At 50.2% G+C, this 16,054-nt stretch overlaps 1 protein-coding gene across 3 annotated transcripts in view; it reads left to right on the top strand.

Annotated features, from left to right (window-relative positions):
- The window catches only part of LOC147700411 (uncharacterized), a 137,233-nt gene that overhangs the window by 84,219 nt on the left and 36,960 nt on the right, over window positions 1-16,054 (top strand). The gene's annotated exons all lie outside the window — the stretch shown is intronic.

The following is a 16,054-nucleotide window of genomic DNA, read 5'->3' as shown; positions in this document are numbered from 1 at the left end:
CCCAGGCTAATTTCCGCTCCTCTGCTTGCCAGTCGCCCAAGCTGGTCAGAAGACTGCCTTGCTACGCCGGGAAGCAGGCCCGCAGCTCTGCAGAGCTCGGTGTTTCAGCGGAAATGCGGCACAATTCTAGCGGCTTGATTCTCTGGCAGGCCAACGTGCTGCAGGTCTCCTAACAGGAGGCACTTCATAGGCCTGGACGGAGGCCCCTCGTCACCGCTGGGCACTGCGATGAGTCCCGGTGCCCCACTAAGAAAGACGTCCGCGTTGTCGGGTAGGATGGCAGCTGATAGGCAGCAGGCGACGGGAGCGGTTCTAAAGCGCAATCGCCCCTATAATGCATTTTAGTGGCTGCAGTGATATCATAAGTGAGTAGACCAAAGGCTGTCATTTATAAATATCCTCAGAATTCCGAAGTGGCAATATAGTATGAAATACACATGTGTTTTTTTTATATTTTTGTATGAAATGATTTATAAATTGGTTTTGGTACTTTTCAAGTAAGGATTTAGCAGTTTAGGCTCAAACTCAATTTAAATATTTGTATTTTTCCTGAGATTGTAGGTATATCTGTCAGTGTTTTTAAGATAACCGTTTTTTTTTCTGTGAGGAAATAGATGGAAAAGTTACTTATCTGTAATCCTAGTTCTCTGTCATGAGTTCACAACAACAGACAGCATTTTATTGTCCTGAAGAACGATTTTTTGAATGAACAAATATGCCCCTTATGACAGTCAACATTTTATTGTCCTGAAGAACAATTTTTTAAATCAAGAAATATGCCCCATAGTGGCATATTCCCATGTTTGAAAAATCCTATTAACCATATATATAAAAAATCTACACATGACTGACAACACCACTGTTGTGACAATGCTGGGGGCGTGGTCTGGCCACGGAGTAAGATGGCCGCCTAGGAGACGAGCTCCGCTCCGATGAAAACTCGGAGCGGGGAATGCGGCGTTTCGGAGGCGGCATGCAACACCATCTCGGTGGCCCTAGATGCTGGGTCTCTCCCAGACTGCTCCAGTATTGTCATCATGGCGGGGGAGTGCGGGGACGGCGGATCAATGGACGATTACTGGGCCTGGAGGCGTGGCATCCTGGCGAGCCGGGGCTGCTCCTTGCACTCGGTGGCGTCCTCCACCACTGCAAATACTGCCTCCCTCCCGCCCCAGAACTATCACCACGTCTTGGAAGTTTGCGGCGGGGACAGCGGATTGACTGACTACTCTCGGGCCTAGAGGCGTGACACCAGCCTCGGCCTCGAGTGGCAGCCCGACCCCACCTTCCATTCCCTTAGCAGGATCGGGCTATTTCTGGTGACCGTTGGCGCTCTACGACACGTCGCTGCACTCACTGCCTCACCCAAATCGAGCCCCCCGCCGGGCGCGAGCGATGGGCACCAACCGGCCCGCCAGCAAGAGTGAAGGCTCCATAGCCCCCAGCCCATATCTGGCACGGTCAAGGGCCCTCTTCTTCATAGCGTGGGGCAGAGGAACTAGGAGATAAGCGTTGGAACCCCTGCAGAAGATACAAAAGCACCCCCCCTCACATCGCCGCACGGACTGCCCCCTCACCCCGGCGCGAGTAAGAGGCGTGTTCGTAGACACCCGCCAGCAAAAGTGAGTATGCCATAACCCTCCGGCCCCTCTCTGGCATGGGGGCCGCTCCACAGCATGGGGTAGGGGAAGTGGGAGATTGGCGGTAGAATGTTCACCGGAGTTACAAGAGCTCCCTCCTGAGGTGGGACCCATCTCGACGGACTTAGGAGATGGGGCCCTTCTGGTTTGTTGTTTCGGAGCAGCGAGACTGACTAGCCCCACCCTCCACAACTGCACCAGACCCGAAGAAGTACGAGCGTGTCATACAGGCTGCCCCCTCCGGCGCGGAAGGTAAGCGCTGTCATCCCACTTAGCAGCACTACGCCCCACGGAATACAACCAGGGAGCACAGTTCTCGGCTCCCGGCGCCTAGAGTGGGGACGTGGACGCATGAGACCAGCAAAAGCCCCCTTCTCAGAGGTGCAGGAGCACACTCTTGAACTGGGAGGGGTGCGACAACACAAAGTACCGGGCACAAATGTCCACGGCAAAACTAGGAAGCAAGACCTCCAGGCAGCTTTTATTCACGGATGCGCTAAAGCAACAACGGTGCACCATGGCTGAGAAACTGACTGCCTCCCGGTGAGCGGCTCCCCAGCCCCCTCCCCCCCCCATCATCCATGACCCCGGCAGCAGAGGTCACTATGGACCGCATCCTACAGGAGATTTTCACAGTCAATCGCAGGTTGGAGGGTATGGATTCTAATATCTCTAAACTGGAGGATGAAGTCAAATCCATACGAGCGGACCTGGCTGGGTTCCACTCCCGTGCGGAGGCACTGGATCAGAGGCTGACTGTGGTGGAGGGCCAGCTGAACACAATGTCAGACAGGGATCAAGAAATCTCTTTCCTCCGCAGCAAGCTCGTAGACTTGGAGGACCACTGCCACAGGGATAAGGTCCGCTTCCTTGGATTTCCGGAATCCGTCGAGTGCCCCAACGCTTCTGAGTTCTTGTAGGGCACTCTCATCAAGTGTCCTACAAGTGTCCTACAAGAACCCCCCCTGGAGATCCAAAGGGCCCACCGCTTATAACTGCCCCACAAGGACTCTGACGTACACCCACAGCTGCTTAGTGCTGGTTTTCTACGCTACGATCAGACGAGGCAAATCCTAGCAACAGTGCGTGCACAAGGATAGTTCACCAAGGACAGCTACGGCATCTGAATGGCCGCCGACTTCTTTAAAGAAACATATGTTACAGGATTCCAACATATCCTGCCTGTTCCTTACGGAAACTTGGCTGTCCGATTCATCCTCTCCTGATTTGGCCAATGCCGTACCTTCCGCCTATAACATTTATAGGAAAGATAGGTCATCCGGTAGAGGTGGTGGAGTGGCTATTATAGTTAAGAAGAATATTGTATGCCATACGTTCTCAGTAGATAATATACAGGGATGCGAAGCATTAGGCTTTACTCTCCAGCTCTCATCTTCTCAGGCCTGTACTGGTATCCTGGTCTACAGATCACCAGGATCGGTGGGGCTGTTTTTGGAAGAACTACAGGCAGCTCTATCAATACCATGCCTTAGGTCTAATCACTGCATTTTATTAGGTGACTTAAATATCCATATGGATAATAGTGCAGATCCGGACACTTTAAAACTGCTAGATATTACTTCCATGTTTGGCCTATCTCCTTATGTGGCAGGACCGTCTCATAATAAAGGCCACACGCTTGACCAGATATTTTCCACCGTTCCTATCTGTGTCGACCCTCCCATGCCAGTTCTGTGGTCAGATCATTTTCTCATCACCTTTTCCATCTCTGTCATGGCTCCATCACGGTCCCAACCAGTAGGGTCGCTAAAGCCTCTCTCCAAACCTTTCCATCTTCTTACCAGAGAGATGCTTTCAAATGTTTTAACTAGCCTCCCGTGTCCCACCTCTAACAATGTAGAGGAGTACATCGATCTCTTCCATAATTGGTTCACAGACCGTCTAGAGAGCTTGATTCCAGAAAAGAAACATACTTCTGCAGACAAGAGAACATCTGCTCCTTGGTTTACCCCTCACCTGAAAAAAGCACGACAAGATCTCAAGAAAGCAGAAAGAGCATGGAGGCGATCCTATGATCTTTCTGAGAGATTAAATTTTAAGACGCAGACTCGGGCCTACCATAAATTAATTTGGGAAGGTAAAAAGTCCTATCTTGAATCCAGAATCAACGAAGCGGAGCATTCTAGCAAGGAAATTTTTAGGGTGGTTAAAGACTTCACCTCTCCCTCTGCTTATACTCCGACCCATGTTCACTCCGAAACTTGGTTGAAGGAATTAGCTGTCTATTTTGTACAGAAAATTACCTCTATTCAATCTTCCCTCCAGGCCACTTTCCAGCAGCATACGAAAAGTCTGGGATGTCCCCTGCCAGATCATGGCCCCTTTCTGTCCAATTTTCCCCCATTAGATCTAGAGAGTTCTCTTGCTATTCTGACAAGTCTCAAATCTGGATCTCCTCAGGATCCTTGCCCTGCCAAGTGTCTAGCAAACATGGCACCTGTTCTTAATGACTTGATAAACCCCATCTTGAATCTGTCACTCTCTTCCGGGATAGTTCCCAAAGCATGGAAGAGTGCCATGATCTTACCACTTATAAAAAAAACGGCGCTCGACCCTGCAGTTCATGCAAACTACAGACCCATCTCCTTACTCCCTGCTCTGGCGAAAGTGACAGAAAGGTTTGCTCACAGATCTATTTCCAATTTTATCGAAGAAAGGGGTCTGTTGCATGGCACTCAATCCGGCTTCCGTGCAAATTTTAGCACGGAGACCGCGCTCCTTGAAGTCACAGATGCCATCAGGGAGGAGTTGGATGCTGGTAAAAAAGTGGTATTGATTATGCTGGATCTGTCGGCGGCGTTCGACACCGTTCCCCACGCACTTCTTCTCTCCAGACTTTGGGACTTTGGTCTGCGGGGAACGGTGTGGAACTGGCTCAAGTCCTTCCTAGCCGACCGCCGGCAGACAATCTGGGCGCCACCTTTCTCTGCTGAGATGTCACCGCTTGAAGTGGGGGTCCTGCAAGGTTCCATCTTAAGCCCCCTCCTGTTTAACATCTTTATGGCCCCCCTGGCGGTGACGGCGGAGTCTTTTGGCGCCCGGATTGTCAGCTATGCTGATGACACCCAGCTCCTCTTTGTAAGTAACAGGGATGGTCAGTTTGATGGTGTCCAGGTCAACGGATGTTTGAGTGCTATTTTTGAGTGGTTTGGATGCCATGGGCTGAAGTGCAACGCCGACAAGTCGGAGTTGCTCTTCTTTGGCTGTACATCTGAACCCGATTGGAAAACCTGGTGGCCGAAAGACATGTCTCCTCCCACTAGCTCGTCTGCGAAAGCCAAAAATCTGGGAGTGGTGATTGACAACAAGCTATCTTTCGGACCACATATTTCATCTCTCACTGGGAAATGTTTCGGCATCCTGCGGATGCTTCGCAAATTTCTCCCCCTAGTCTCTATCCAGCACAGACAAATTATTGTCCAGGCACTGATTTGCTCCAGGCTGGATTATGCAAACATTCTGTATTTGGGACTTCCCAAATATCTGGTCAGGCGTTTGCAAATCGCCCAGAATTCTGCGGCCCGAGCCATTTTTGGCCTTCCAAGGAAAGCCAGAGCTACGGATCTTCTCGCCACATTGCATTGGCTACCAGTTGCAAAAAGGATTTTATTCAAAACACTGACCACGACTTTCAAGGCCTTGCATGGCATAGGCCCCAAATATATCTCCAAACGACTGTCTTGGTATACCCCTCTCAGATCTCTTAGATCCTCGTCCTTATCAAAAATGAGTGTTCCCACTATCAAACGGGCAAGAGTAGGAGGACGGTCTTTTCGGCACTTAGCCCCTCATGCATGGAATGATCTTCCAATTTCTTTAAGACAGACTTCCAGTCTTCTGTCTTTCCGCAAGGCCCTTAAGACTTGGCTCTTCCCGTAATCTTTGAGGCTGTTTTTATGTCTGTATGCCCTTTTGGTGTTATGTTTTTTTTTTCCCCATCTTCGGTTGGGAGTCTTCGTCAAAGCGCCGGGATACTCCAGTGGAGTGGCCGTGCGCTATAGAAGTGTACAAATAACATAACATAACATAACAAATGAAAGCTGCAAAATATTCCTATCTTTGAGGCTCGACTCCGACAGTTAAACATTAAGTCTGGCCTATTCGAACCTGCGAGATTCCGCATCACCAAAGATGGCAATTCTAGGGATTTCTACCATCCAGAGGACCTCCGCCTCTTTCTGGACAATACAACAAGTCAGGACATGACACGCACACAAGCGACTTAGAACTTTCCCAACTGTCTGGCCCCTCTCAGTCAACGGAGAGCAGGAGACGGACCTATGGAGGAATATGGCACAGTGGCAGGGACCAGAGCAGATTGGAACGCACACAGGAGGACGGAACCTCCGCGGTACATGCTGCGGCTACTTTCGCCCATGAATCGCAGAGGGACAAATCTCGTTCGCCTTTCAAATCAACAACTGATCTTGAACGGGAGCGCGGAGGGCCTGTGGCGGAGGGCTTAGTTTGATGACCCCAACTACAGCTGGTGATGCGGCTGACGGCGCAGTGGGAAGATATTGGACAAACGGCCAGCTGAGTATCCTATACACTGTACTGTGTTGCGGGGTATCTTAGGCCCTGGAGGGCTACACTGTTTCACCTCACTCACTCACACTTTCTACCTGAGGTATGAATGTTTATAGAGATTTCTTTGTACTGCACCAATACAAATGTAAATTTCATTGTTTGTACAGCGGCGTTGTTTAATAGTGCCACTTACGTTTACGTTTACATGAACGCATATCTGTGCTCATCCCAGGCCGATTGCACCCGCTCGGCTATGCACATCGATAGTGACTGCAGCCCCATGCCTGACACAGACGCTTTTTCAGGGGGCCACAGTATTATACATCTCAGTATACATGTTCCTGCCTGGCAGCGGATTGCGAGCCCCTAAGTCCCTGTGACATCACCATCTACTGGAGCCATGCAGTGCCTCTCCGCAAGTAGGGCGTCACTTATCCTCATACCCCATCCTGGGCCGCTGGTCTCTAGTCTTTTTAGGTCTCGACTATTTATCATTTAAGTGATAAATGGACGAGAGTATTGAGGGCCAAATAAGCTTTCAAACCAACGGCGGATTTGCCACAGTGCATGCGCTCCGTGCGCGTTCACAAACCAGCTACGTCACAAACCACCATCTGTCTCTCAGTGCCTCACACACTTCAAAGGCTACGCTCCCCGCCCCCGAGTGCACTTCGCACTCTCCGACTTCCCCTCCCACCTTCCACGGCCGCTCTTCCTATTCACACGCTCGTTACCATTTGCTCCCGAGCCGCATTTCTCCTCCCCCCCTAATCACAGCAATGCCAAGAGCTTGTTTCCATCGGGTCCACCCCTTTCCCTGCGCTTCCCTTCATTCCTAACTAATCTTAATGTAAACCTGTTTAGTTCTGTGTAAAGCACGTTAATAAGTGTCCGGGTGTCAGTGTGCTATATAAAAATTTAAAATAAATCCATAAAGTAAATGTTAACCCTAGATATGGAGTTGCATAGCTATCATCTCATGAGGATAAAACAAATCACTTATTGATGTGGTATTCTGTCAGCGTGTGCAATGATACATCACAGCATCACTCAGCACCACCACATCATCACTCAGCGGTACCCCAGCATCACTCAGCGCTACCCCAGCATCACTCAGCACCACCACAAAACCACTCAGCACCACCACAGCATCACTCAGCGCCACCCCAGCACCACTCAGCGCCACCCCAGCACCACTCAGCGCCACCACAGCACCACTCAGCACCACCACAGCATCACTCAGCGCTACCCCAGCATCACTCAGCGCTACCCCAGCATCACTCAGCGCTACCCCAGCATCACTCAGCGCTACCCCAGCATCACTCAGCACCACCAGAGCATCACTCAGCGCCACCCCAGCATCACTCAGTGGCACCACAGCACCACTCAGCACCACCACAGCACCACTCAGCACCACCACAGCACCACTCAGCACCACCACAGCATCACTCAGCACCACTCAGCACCAACACAGCACCACCACAGCACCACTCGGCACCACCACATTATCACTCAGCACCACCACATTATCACTCAGTACCACCACATTATCACTCAGCACCACTCAGCACCACCACAGCATCACTCAGCACCACCACAGCACCACTCAGCACCACCACAGCACCACTCAGCACCACCACAGCACCACTCAGCACCACCACAGCACCACTCCGCACCACCACAGCTTCACTCGGCACCACCACAGCACCACTCAGCACCACCACAGCATCACTCAGCGCAACCCCAGGTTATAGGTGTCACATTTGCGAAAGTTATAACTATTGGCATTGTAAATGACAAAGCTATTATTTTAGCTATTTTCAAAACAAACACATAAATAAAAAAATTGTCATTTACAAGACCAATAGCTCAAACTTTCCTAATGCGAGACCTATTGCATTGCAAATGGTTGATCTCTCTAGTCCTTCCTCCGTATAATTGTGATTCTCCTCACGGCAGCGGCCCACTCCGCTCTGGGAGATTGGTACCCCCCCCCCGGAGCGGCGATCCGCCAAGTATAGACCCGCGTTAGACAGATTAGTGCTCACAGTGCGCGACGGGCCGAGAAGGTAATACCCGCTTCTGCTGTCCCATTGTTCTCTCCACACCCTCCCATTTCAGCCCCCCCCCTCCTTGCAAAACATCTCAACTGGATACCGAGTGCCTTAACTGCGATAGCCTAACACCTCTCTACTGCGCCTCCACTGCCGACTGGGACACCTCACAGCACACTCTGCTTTACAGGACCCCTTATTGCTCATTGGTAGCCCTATAGACTTCACAGATCTACACTGTCCAGTAGGTGCCAGAGGGTCCCCGTGTTCCCTCCTCTTTCCCTCCCCTCTTTTCTCTGTCTCTCCCTTTCTTTTTCCTCTTTCCTTTTCCCCTCTTTTTCTCTTTCGTTCATCCTTTCTCCTTTGGGTTCCTTATAACGGGTCGTTTCCCCCTTACTACTTAAAACACGTCCCTGCCTGTAATCCTACACAGCAAGCTATACAACCTCTCGGGAAGACCGAAGCCATCACCCCCACCCTCACTGGGATTCATTTACATATTGCACCTGACCTGTCCCCTGCAGGGCTCACCACTCACTACACAGAGCTGGCTGGTGAAGGTGGTTGTGTTTTGGGAATGATAGCTATGGTAGCTGTATCTTTCTCGGGAGGGGAAAGAGCCTTTTTCTGCGGCTTCCTCCTAGAGCGCTGGCAGGTGAGGAGTGAGTATGTTGCGGTAGGTGAAATAATATTTCTGGGGATAGCTATCCGGGCCAGGAGTTTTACTGGCAGTGACCAGCGAAAGAGCCCCCTGTATTTCTTCGCACGTAAGCAGACTTTCCATTACATCAGACTCGACTGTAGTGAGCGTAGGGAGGTGGAAGTCCTCTAGAGCAGAGGTTCCCAAACTTTTGACTCCTGGGGACCCCCATAGAGTCACCACTGGAAGCCGGGGACCCTCAAGCAATTTGTAGGATTTAAATTTTAAACATTAAAACAGTAATTTGAAAACAATTAACACGTGTGCACACAAAACAAATACTCAAATTACTAAGGATTTTAGGGGCAAATTTACAAGCCCCTATCAACATGAGAGCATCACTTTTTGCGAAGTTCCCCCGGCGATAGGGGCTTTGCCTTATTTACAAGGCAGCGTTAAGCCACTTAGCGCGGCTTAACAGTGCCTTGTAAATAAGACCCCCTTTCCCCCAACGCTTAGCGTGAAAGGGGTGGGTAGTGGGTGTTATGGTTGGCGTTTCTCCTGGAACGCCCATTGATTTTGACGCTGCACCCTACTTACAAGGGCATCGTAAATGGGAGGGAACGCCAAAATTAAGTCCAGGGAAAACCTGGGCTTAACTTGGCGAAACAAGGAGAAATGCTTATTTCTCCTCGTTTTTGCAAAACGCCATGGATTGTTTATGTTCAGGAAGTTCCCCCTTCCTGCACATCAACAATCTTTAAAAAACAATGGTAATTAGTAACGTCCATGTGTGCTGCATTAAGCAGCACACATAGTAGTGACAAAATGACATTTCAAGATTGTTTATGTGCAGTAAGGGGGACCATCCTGTACATAAATAATCTTCCCCTATTAAGTGTAGTGCCAGCGCAGTGGAAATGCAGGGCTGCACCATATTCTTGTAAATATGGTGCAGCCCTTCATTTCTGAAGTGGCGGAGTGTGTTGTTAAGCCAAGGAGGCTAATGACACTCTCCGCCACTTCTGTTGTATTTTAAATAGAAAGAATTTGCAATAAAATGAAAAAAAATTAATGGGAAGGTTGGTGCTGCATCTCCGTGACTAACTTTTCAATGGTTGGTTTTATTCCGCAGTACGAGGCTCCTGCTCCTGCCAGATCCAGACTGGAAACCCAAAGCAGCCCCGGCAAATGATTTCAGACCAGTCCCCAAACGGTGCACACCAAGTGCAGGGAGTGAACCTGACAACTACAAAGGGTGCTTTGGGAGGCTCTACCCCCATAAAATTTAGGAAACAATGGTGCAGTCTACAACACATTGATCATTATATATTGAATTGTATTAGCTTTTAAAGAATAGTAAATGAAGACCTGGCTATGCACCAGAATATGACAATCTTTCTGGGAGGGGTTCTTCAATGATTCCCCCACTATCACCCCCCAAAAGTGCTTCTCATCTCTCCATTGCATCTCTCAAACCATTGTAGGATGTTAGAGAACTTTACATCACACACATGTAGAGACAGTGAATCATACGTGTAAATCAGTGTATAGAAAATGACTACAAGGTGTAGAATTCACATGCCATTTATACTGGTAAGCATTTTTAAAGAATGCTTGGTCTGGAGAAGCACAAACCCTGGATTCAGAACATAACACAGGGGTTAGCATTGACTTTAACAATAAAAATGTATTTCCACCCAAATAAACCTTTTTAGCATAATCAGGATAATGAAAGCCTGAGAAAAAACGTAAGTCACTAACTTGTACCTTGTATTTTGCAAGCAGCTGTTTGATGTCAGTTTATGGGTCTCTGTGCTAGGTTACGATTGTCACTTAAGAACTGCACAGTAGCAAAAGAATCTCTGTGACAAAAGCAGTAACCCACTGACCTATGCATATAAAATACTGTTTTTTAGAATGCATGTACACGTTCTTTTCAGGAGGCATATTAACCCTCTGTGAGATAAGTCAAAGCTGCCACTGGATAAAACTCTCATCTCTCTCCAGCAGGGACATTAATCACTGGTGTTATCTTGACACTTTTATTGTTCTTTGAAAACTGCTAACTATACAAGATACTTTGCAATGCTTTTAAAACTGCTGGCTGCGGACCCCCTGGGATTGTGTCAGGGACCCCTGGGGGTCCGCGGACCACAGTTTGGGAAACACTGCTCTAGAGCGATCAGCTCCATCAATGAGAGTTCTGGCTTCCGGGCAGATTCTAGGTCTGAGTAGTAGTCTGCAAAGACTTGGGCTATCGCTTTGGGAAATTGATGGGTGGATTCCACTGAGTCATGGATCTCTAGAATTATCCGATTCGCTAGGGGGTAGGACACTAGTCTGTGCAATATATTTCCATTATTATCACCCCACCCGTGTACTCGAGCAACTGAGGACCCCCATAAGAGTTTTGCGTAGTCTAACAAAATCTGTCTTATTTCATCCCACACTAGCGCCAGGTAACGCAACTGAATTTCATCTGATGAGCCAGTTGTGTCTCTCCTGCTGGATCGCTTGGGATTCGAGGAATGTGAGCCTACTGTCTCTTCCTGTACGTTGGGCTTTGAGGTGGCTCTTGGAAAGCCCGCCGATCGTGGCCTTACCCGCCACCCACAGGGTGCCCGGAGACGAGACGGAATCCAGATTCTTAAGGAAATATTTGCTCGATTTCAGCTTTGATTGTTTCTTTAAATTTCCGGTCTTGGAGGAACCAGGTGTTCATCCTCCACATTGGGCGGAGAGCAGCGGGTGGTTCGCCCAGGGTCAAAAGTAGTGGTGAATGGTCTGAGATGCCCAGAGGGAGGATACTTATTTCTCTGACTTTACTACACTCGGGGGCAGGCATAAACATCATGTCAGTGCGAGAGTGGCTGTGGTCTGCTGCTGAAGTGTGGGTGTAGTGGGTTTTCGGCGGGTTCCATATTTGCCATACATCACAAATACCCATGGCTTCAGCCCAGTCTGTAAGCTGTTTGGCGTGAGAGGTGCGTGTGATGCAGGGAGCCCCCATGGTATCGAGCCTGGGTTGCATGACAGCATTGAAATCCCCCCCTAAACCCGTTGACGACAGTATTTCACCTATGCGGTTTAGGGTCTGTGAATGGGTGGCGCGGGGAATGTACATGGGGAGGACATTAAGGGTTTCTTCGCCTAGAGTTCTGGAGAGGGCAACAAAACGGCCATTGGCATCTCTGTTAATTTGAGTAAGTACGAAAGGTAGGTTACGTTTTACGAGGATGGCGACCCCACGAGAACCCCGTGCGAAGCCTGTATGCCAGGATCTATCAAATCCATATCTTGCAAGGAAGGGACAGAGATTGCCCAGGAGATGGGTTTCCTGCAGCATCCTATCCATTTCTTAATGTTAAAAACACAATTCTGGAGATGTGCATGATTTAAAACACCCTGTGGCTCATATATTTCAGTCTCCCTACTCCCATGGAACCCCCTGGTTATCCAGTGGGTTACTGCACCAAAATAATTCCTACTTCATTACATGAGAAACAAATGAGAGGGCACTGACCATGGCAAAATCAAGCTTCATCTCCATAAACTGTCAGATGAGAGAATTTCTAAGCACATGAAAGACTAAATGTGAAAGTGGAAGCTGATGGATCAGCACTACCTCTAGTCCAGACGATTGAGGAGCTTCTTGTTGTCCATCATCATTCACGTTATGGCCTGAAATCCATGTATTTGTGAATGTGTGAGCTAGCCAGCATCAAATGAATCTACGCAGAGACTGATGTAATGAAAGGAGCAAGTAGGTGACAGAGGAGTCGGCCGCATCTCCAGCTCCTGTGTCTGACTCTAAAAGGAATGGGTCTAGCGAGGATAGCAATGAGGTGACAGAGGAGTAGGGCCCATCTCCAGCTCCGGTGACTGACTGAGAGGAATGGGTCTAACGAAGATAGCATTGAGTTGACAGAGGAGTCGGGCCCCATCTCCAGCTCCTGTGACTGACTGAGAGGAATGGGTCTAGCGAGGATAGCAATGAGGTGACAGAGGAGTCGGGCCCATCTCCAGCTCCTGTGACTGACTCCGAAAGAAATGGGTCTAGTGAGGATAGCAACGAGGTGACAGAGGAGTCGGCCCCATCTCCATCTCCTGTGACTGACTGAGAGGAATGGGTCTAGTGAGGATAGCAATGAGGTGACAGAGGAGTCGGGCCCATCTCCAGCTCCTGTGACTGACTGAGATGAATGGGTCTAGCGAGGATAGCAACGAGGTGACAGAGGAGTCGGGCCCATCTCCAGCTCCTGTGACTGACTGAGAGGAATGGGTCTAGCGAGGATAGAAACGAGGTGACAGAGGAGTCGGGCCCATCTCCAGCTCCTGTGACTGACTGAGATGAATGGGTCTAGCGAGGATAGCAACGAGGTGACAGAGGAGTCGGGCCCATCTCCAGCTCCTGTGACTGACTGAGAGGAATGGGTCTAAGGAGGATAGCAACGAGGTGACAGAAGATTCAAGCCCCATCTCCAGCTCCTGTGACTGACTGAGACTAATGGGTCTAACGAGGATAGCAATGAGGTGACAGAAGAGTCGAGCCCCATCTCCAGCTCCTGTGACTGATTGAGAGGAATGGGTCTAACAAAGATAACAATTAGGTGACAGAGGAGTCGGGCCCATCTCCAGCTCCTGTGACTGACTGATCGGAATGGGTCTAGCGAGGACAGCAACGAGGTGACCGAAGAGTCGAGCCCCATCTCTAGCTCCTGTGACTGACTGAGAGGAATGGGTCTAACGAGGATAGCAATGAGGTGACAGAGGAGTCGGGCCCATCCCCAGCTCCTGTGACTGACTCCGAAAGGAATGGGTCTATCGAGGATAGCAAGGAGGTGACAGAGGAGTCGGGCCCATCTCCAGCTCCTGTGACTGACTGAAAGGAATGGGTCTAGCGAGGATAGCAACGAGGTGACAGAGGAGTCGGGCCCATCCCCAGCTCCTGTGACTAACTCCAAAAGGAATGGGTCTAACGAGGATAGCAATGAGGTGACAGAGGAGTCTGGCCCCATCTCCATCTCCTGTGTGCTGAAAGGAATGAGTCTAGCGAGGATGGCAATGAGGTGACAGAGGAGTCGGGCCCATCTCCAGCTCCTGTGACTGACTGAGATGAATGGGTCTAGCGAGGATAGCAACGAGGTGACAGAGGAGTCGGGCCCATCTCCAGCTCCTGTGACTGACTGAGAGGAATGGGTCTAAGGAGGATAGCAACGAGGTGACAGAAGATTCAAGCCCCATCTCCAGCTCCTGTGACTGACTGAGACTAATGGGTCTAACGAGGATAGCAATGAGGTGACAGAAGAGTCGAGCCCCATCTCCAGCTCCTGTGACTGATTGAGAGGAATGGGTCTAACAAAGATAACAATTAGGTGACAGAGGAGTCGGGCCCATCTCCAGCTCCTGTGACTGACTGATCGGAATGGGTCTAGCGAGGACAGCAACGAGGTGACCGAAGAGTCGAGCCCCATCTCTAGCTCCTGTGACTGACTGAGAGGAATGGGTCTATCGAGGATAGCAAGGAGGTGACAGAGGAGTCGGGCCCATCTCCAGCTCCTGTGACTGACTGAAAGGAATGGGTCTAGCGAGGATAGCAACGAGGTGACAGAGGAGTCGGGCCCATCCCCAGCTCCTGTGACTAACTCCAAAAGGAATGGGTCTAACGAGGATAGCAATGAGGTGACAGAGGAGTCTGGCCCCATCTCCATCTCCTGTGTGCTGAAAGGAATGAGTCTAGCGAGGATAGCAATGAGGTGACAGAGGAGTCGGGCCCCATCTCCAGCTCCTGTGACTGACTGAGAGGAATGGGTCTAACGAGGATAGCAATGAGGTGACAGAGGAGTCTGGCCCCATCTCCATCTCCTATGTGCTGAAAGGAATGAGTCTAGCGAGGATAGCAATGAGGTGACAGAGGAGTCGGGCCCATCCCCAGCTCGTGTGACTGACTCCGAAAGGAATGTGTCTAATGAGGATAGCAATGAGGTGACCGAGGAGTCGTGACCCCATCTCCATCTCCTGTGTCTGACTCTGAAAGGAATGGGTCTAGTGAGGATAGCAATGAGGTGACAGAGGAGGCGGGCCCATCTTCATCTCCTGTGTCTGACGCCGAAAGGAATGGGTCTAGCGAGGATAGCAATGAGGTGACAGAGGAGTCGGGCCCCTCTCCATTTCCTGTGACTGACTGAGAGGAATGGGTCTAGCGAGGATAGCAACGAGGTGACAGAAGAGTCGAGCCCCATCTCCATTTCCTGTGACTGACTCCGAAAGGAATTGGTCTAGCGAGGATAGCAATGAGGTGACAGAGGAGTCGGGCCCCATCTCCATCTCCTGTGACTGACTCCGAAAGGAGTGGGTCTAGCGAGGATAGCAATGAGGTGACAGAAGATTCGAGCCCCATCTCCAGCTCCTGTGACTGACTGAGAGGAATGGGTCTAGCGAGGATAGCAATGAGGTGACAGAGGAGTCGAGCCCCATCTTCATCTCCTGTGTCTGACTCTGAAAGGAATGGGTCTAGTGAGAATAGCAATGAGGTGACAGAGGAGTCGGGCCCATCTCCATCTCCTGTAACTGACTGAGAGGAATGGGTCTAGCGAGGATAGCAACGAGGTGACAGAGGAGTCGGGCCCATCTCCAGCTCCAGTGACTGACTGAGAGGAATGGGTCTAGTGAGGATAGCAATAAGGTGACAGAGGAGTTGAGCCCCATCTCCAGCTCCTGTGTCTGACTCCGAAAGGAATGGGTCTAGCGAGGATAGCAATGAGGTGACAGAGGAGTCGGGCCCCATCTCCATCTCCTGTTTCTGACTCTGCAAGGAATGGTTCCAGTGAGGATAGCAATGAGGTGACGGAGGAGCCGGGCCCCATCTCCAGCTCCAGTGACTGACTGAGAGGAATGGGTCTAGTGAGGATAGCAATAAGGTGACAGAGGAGTCGGTCCCCATCTCCAGCTCCTGTGACTGACTGAGAGGAATGGGTCTAATGAGGATAGCAATGAGGTGACGGAGTCGGGCCCCATCTCCAGCTTTTGTGACTGACTGAGATGAATGGGCCTAGCGAGGATAGCAATGAGGTGACAGAAGATTCGAGCCCCATCTCCAGCTCCTGTGATTGACTGAGGGGAATGGGTCTAACGAGGATAGCAATGAGGTGACAGAGGAGTCGGGC

The sequence above is a fragment of the Lissotriton vulgaris genome, chromosome 8, assembly GCF_964263255.1.
Source record: "Lissotriton vulgaris chromosome 8, aLisVul1.2, whole genome shotgun sequence".
In the NCBI taxonomy this organism is placed as follows: domain Eukaryota; kingdom Metazoa; phylum Chordata; class Amphibia; order Caudata; family Salamandridae; genus Lissotriton; species Lissotriton vulgaris.
Note: the sequence above shows the minus strand (reverse complement) of the source record. Positions and strands in the feature narration are given on the sequence as shown.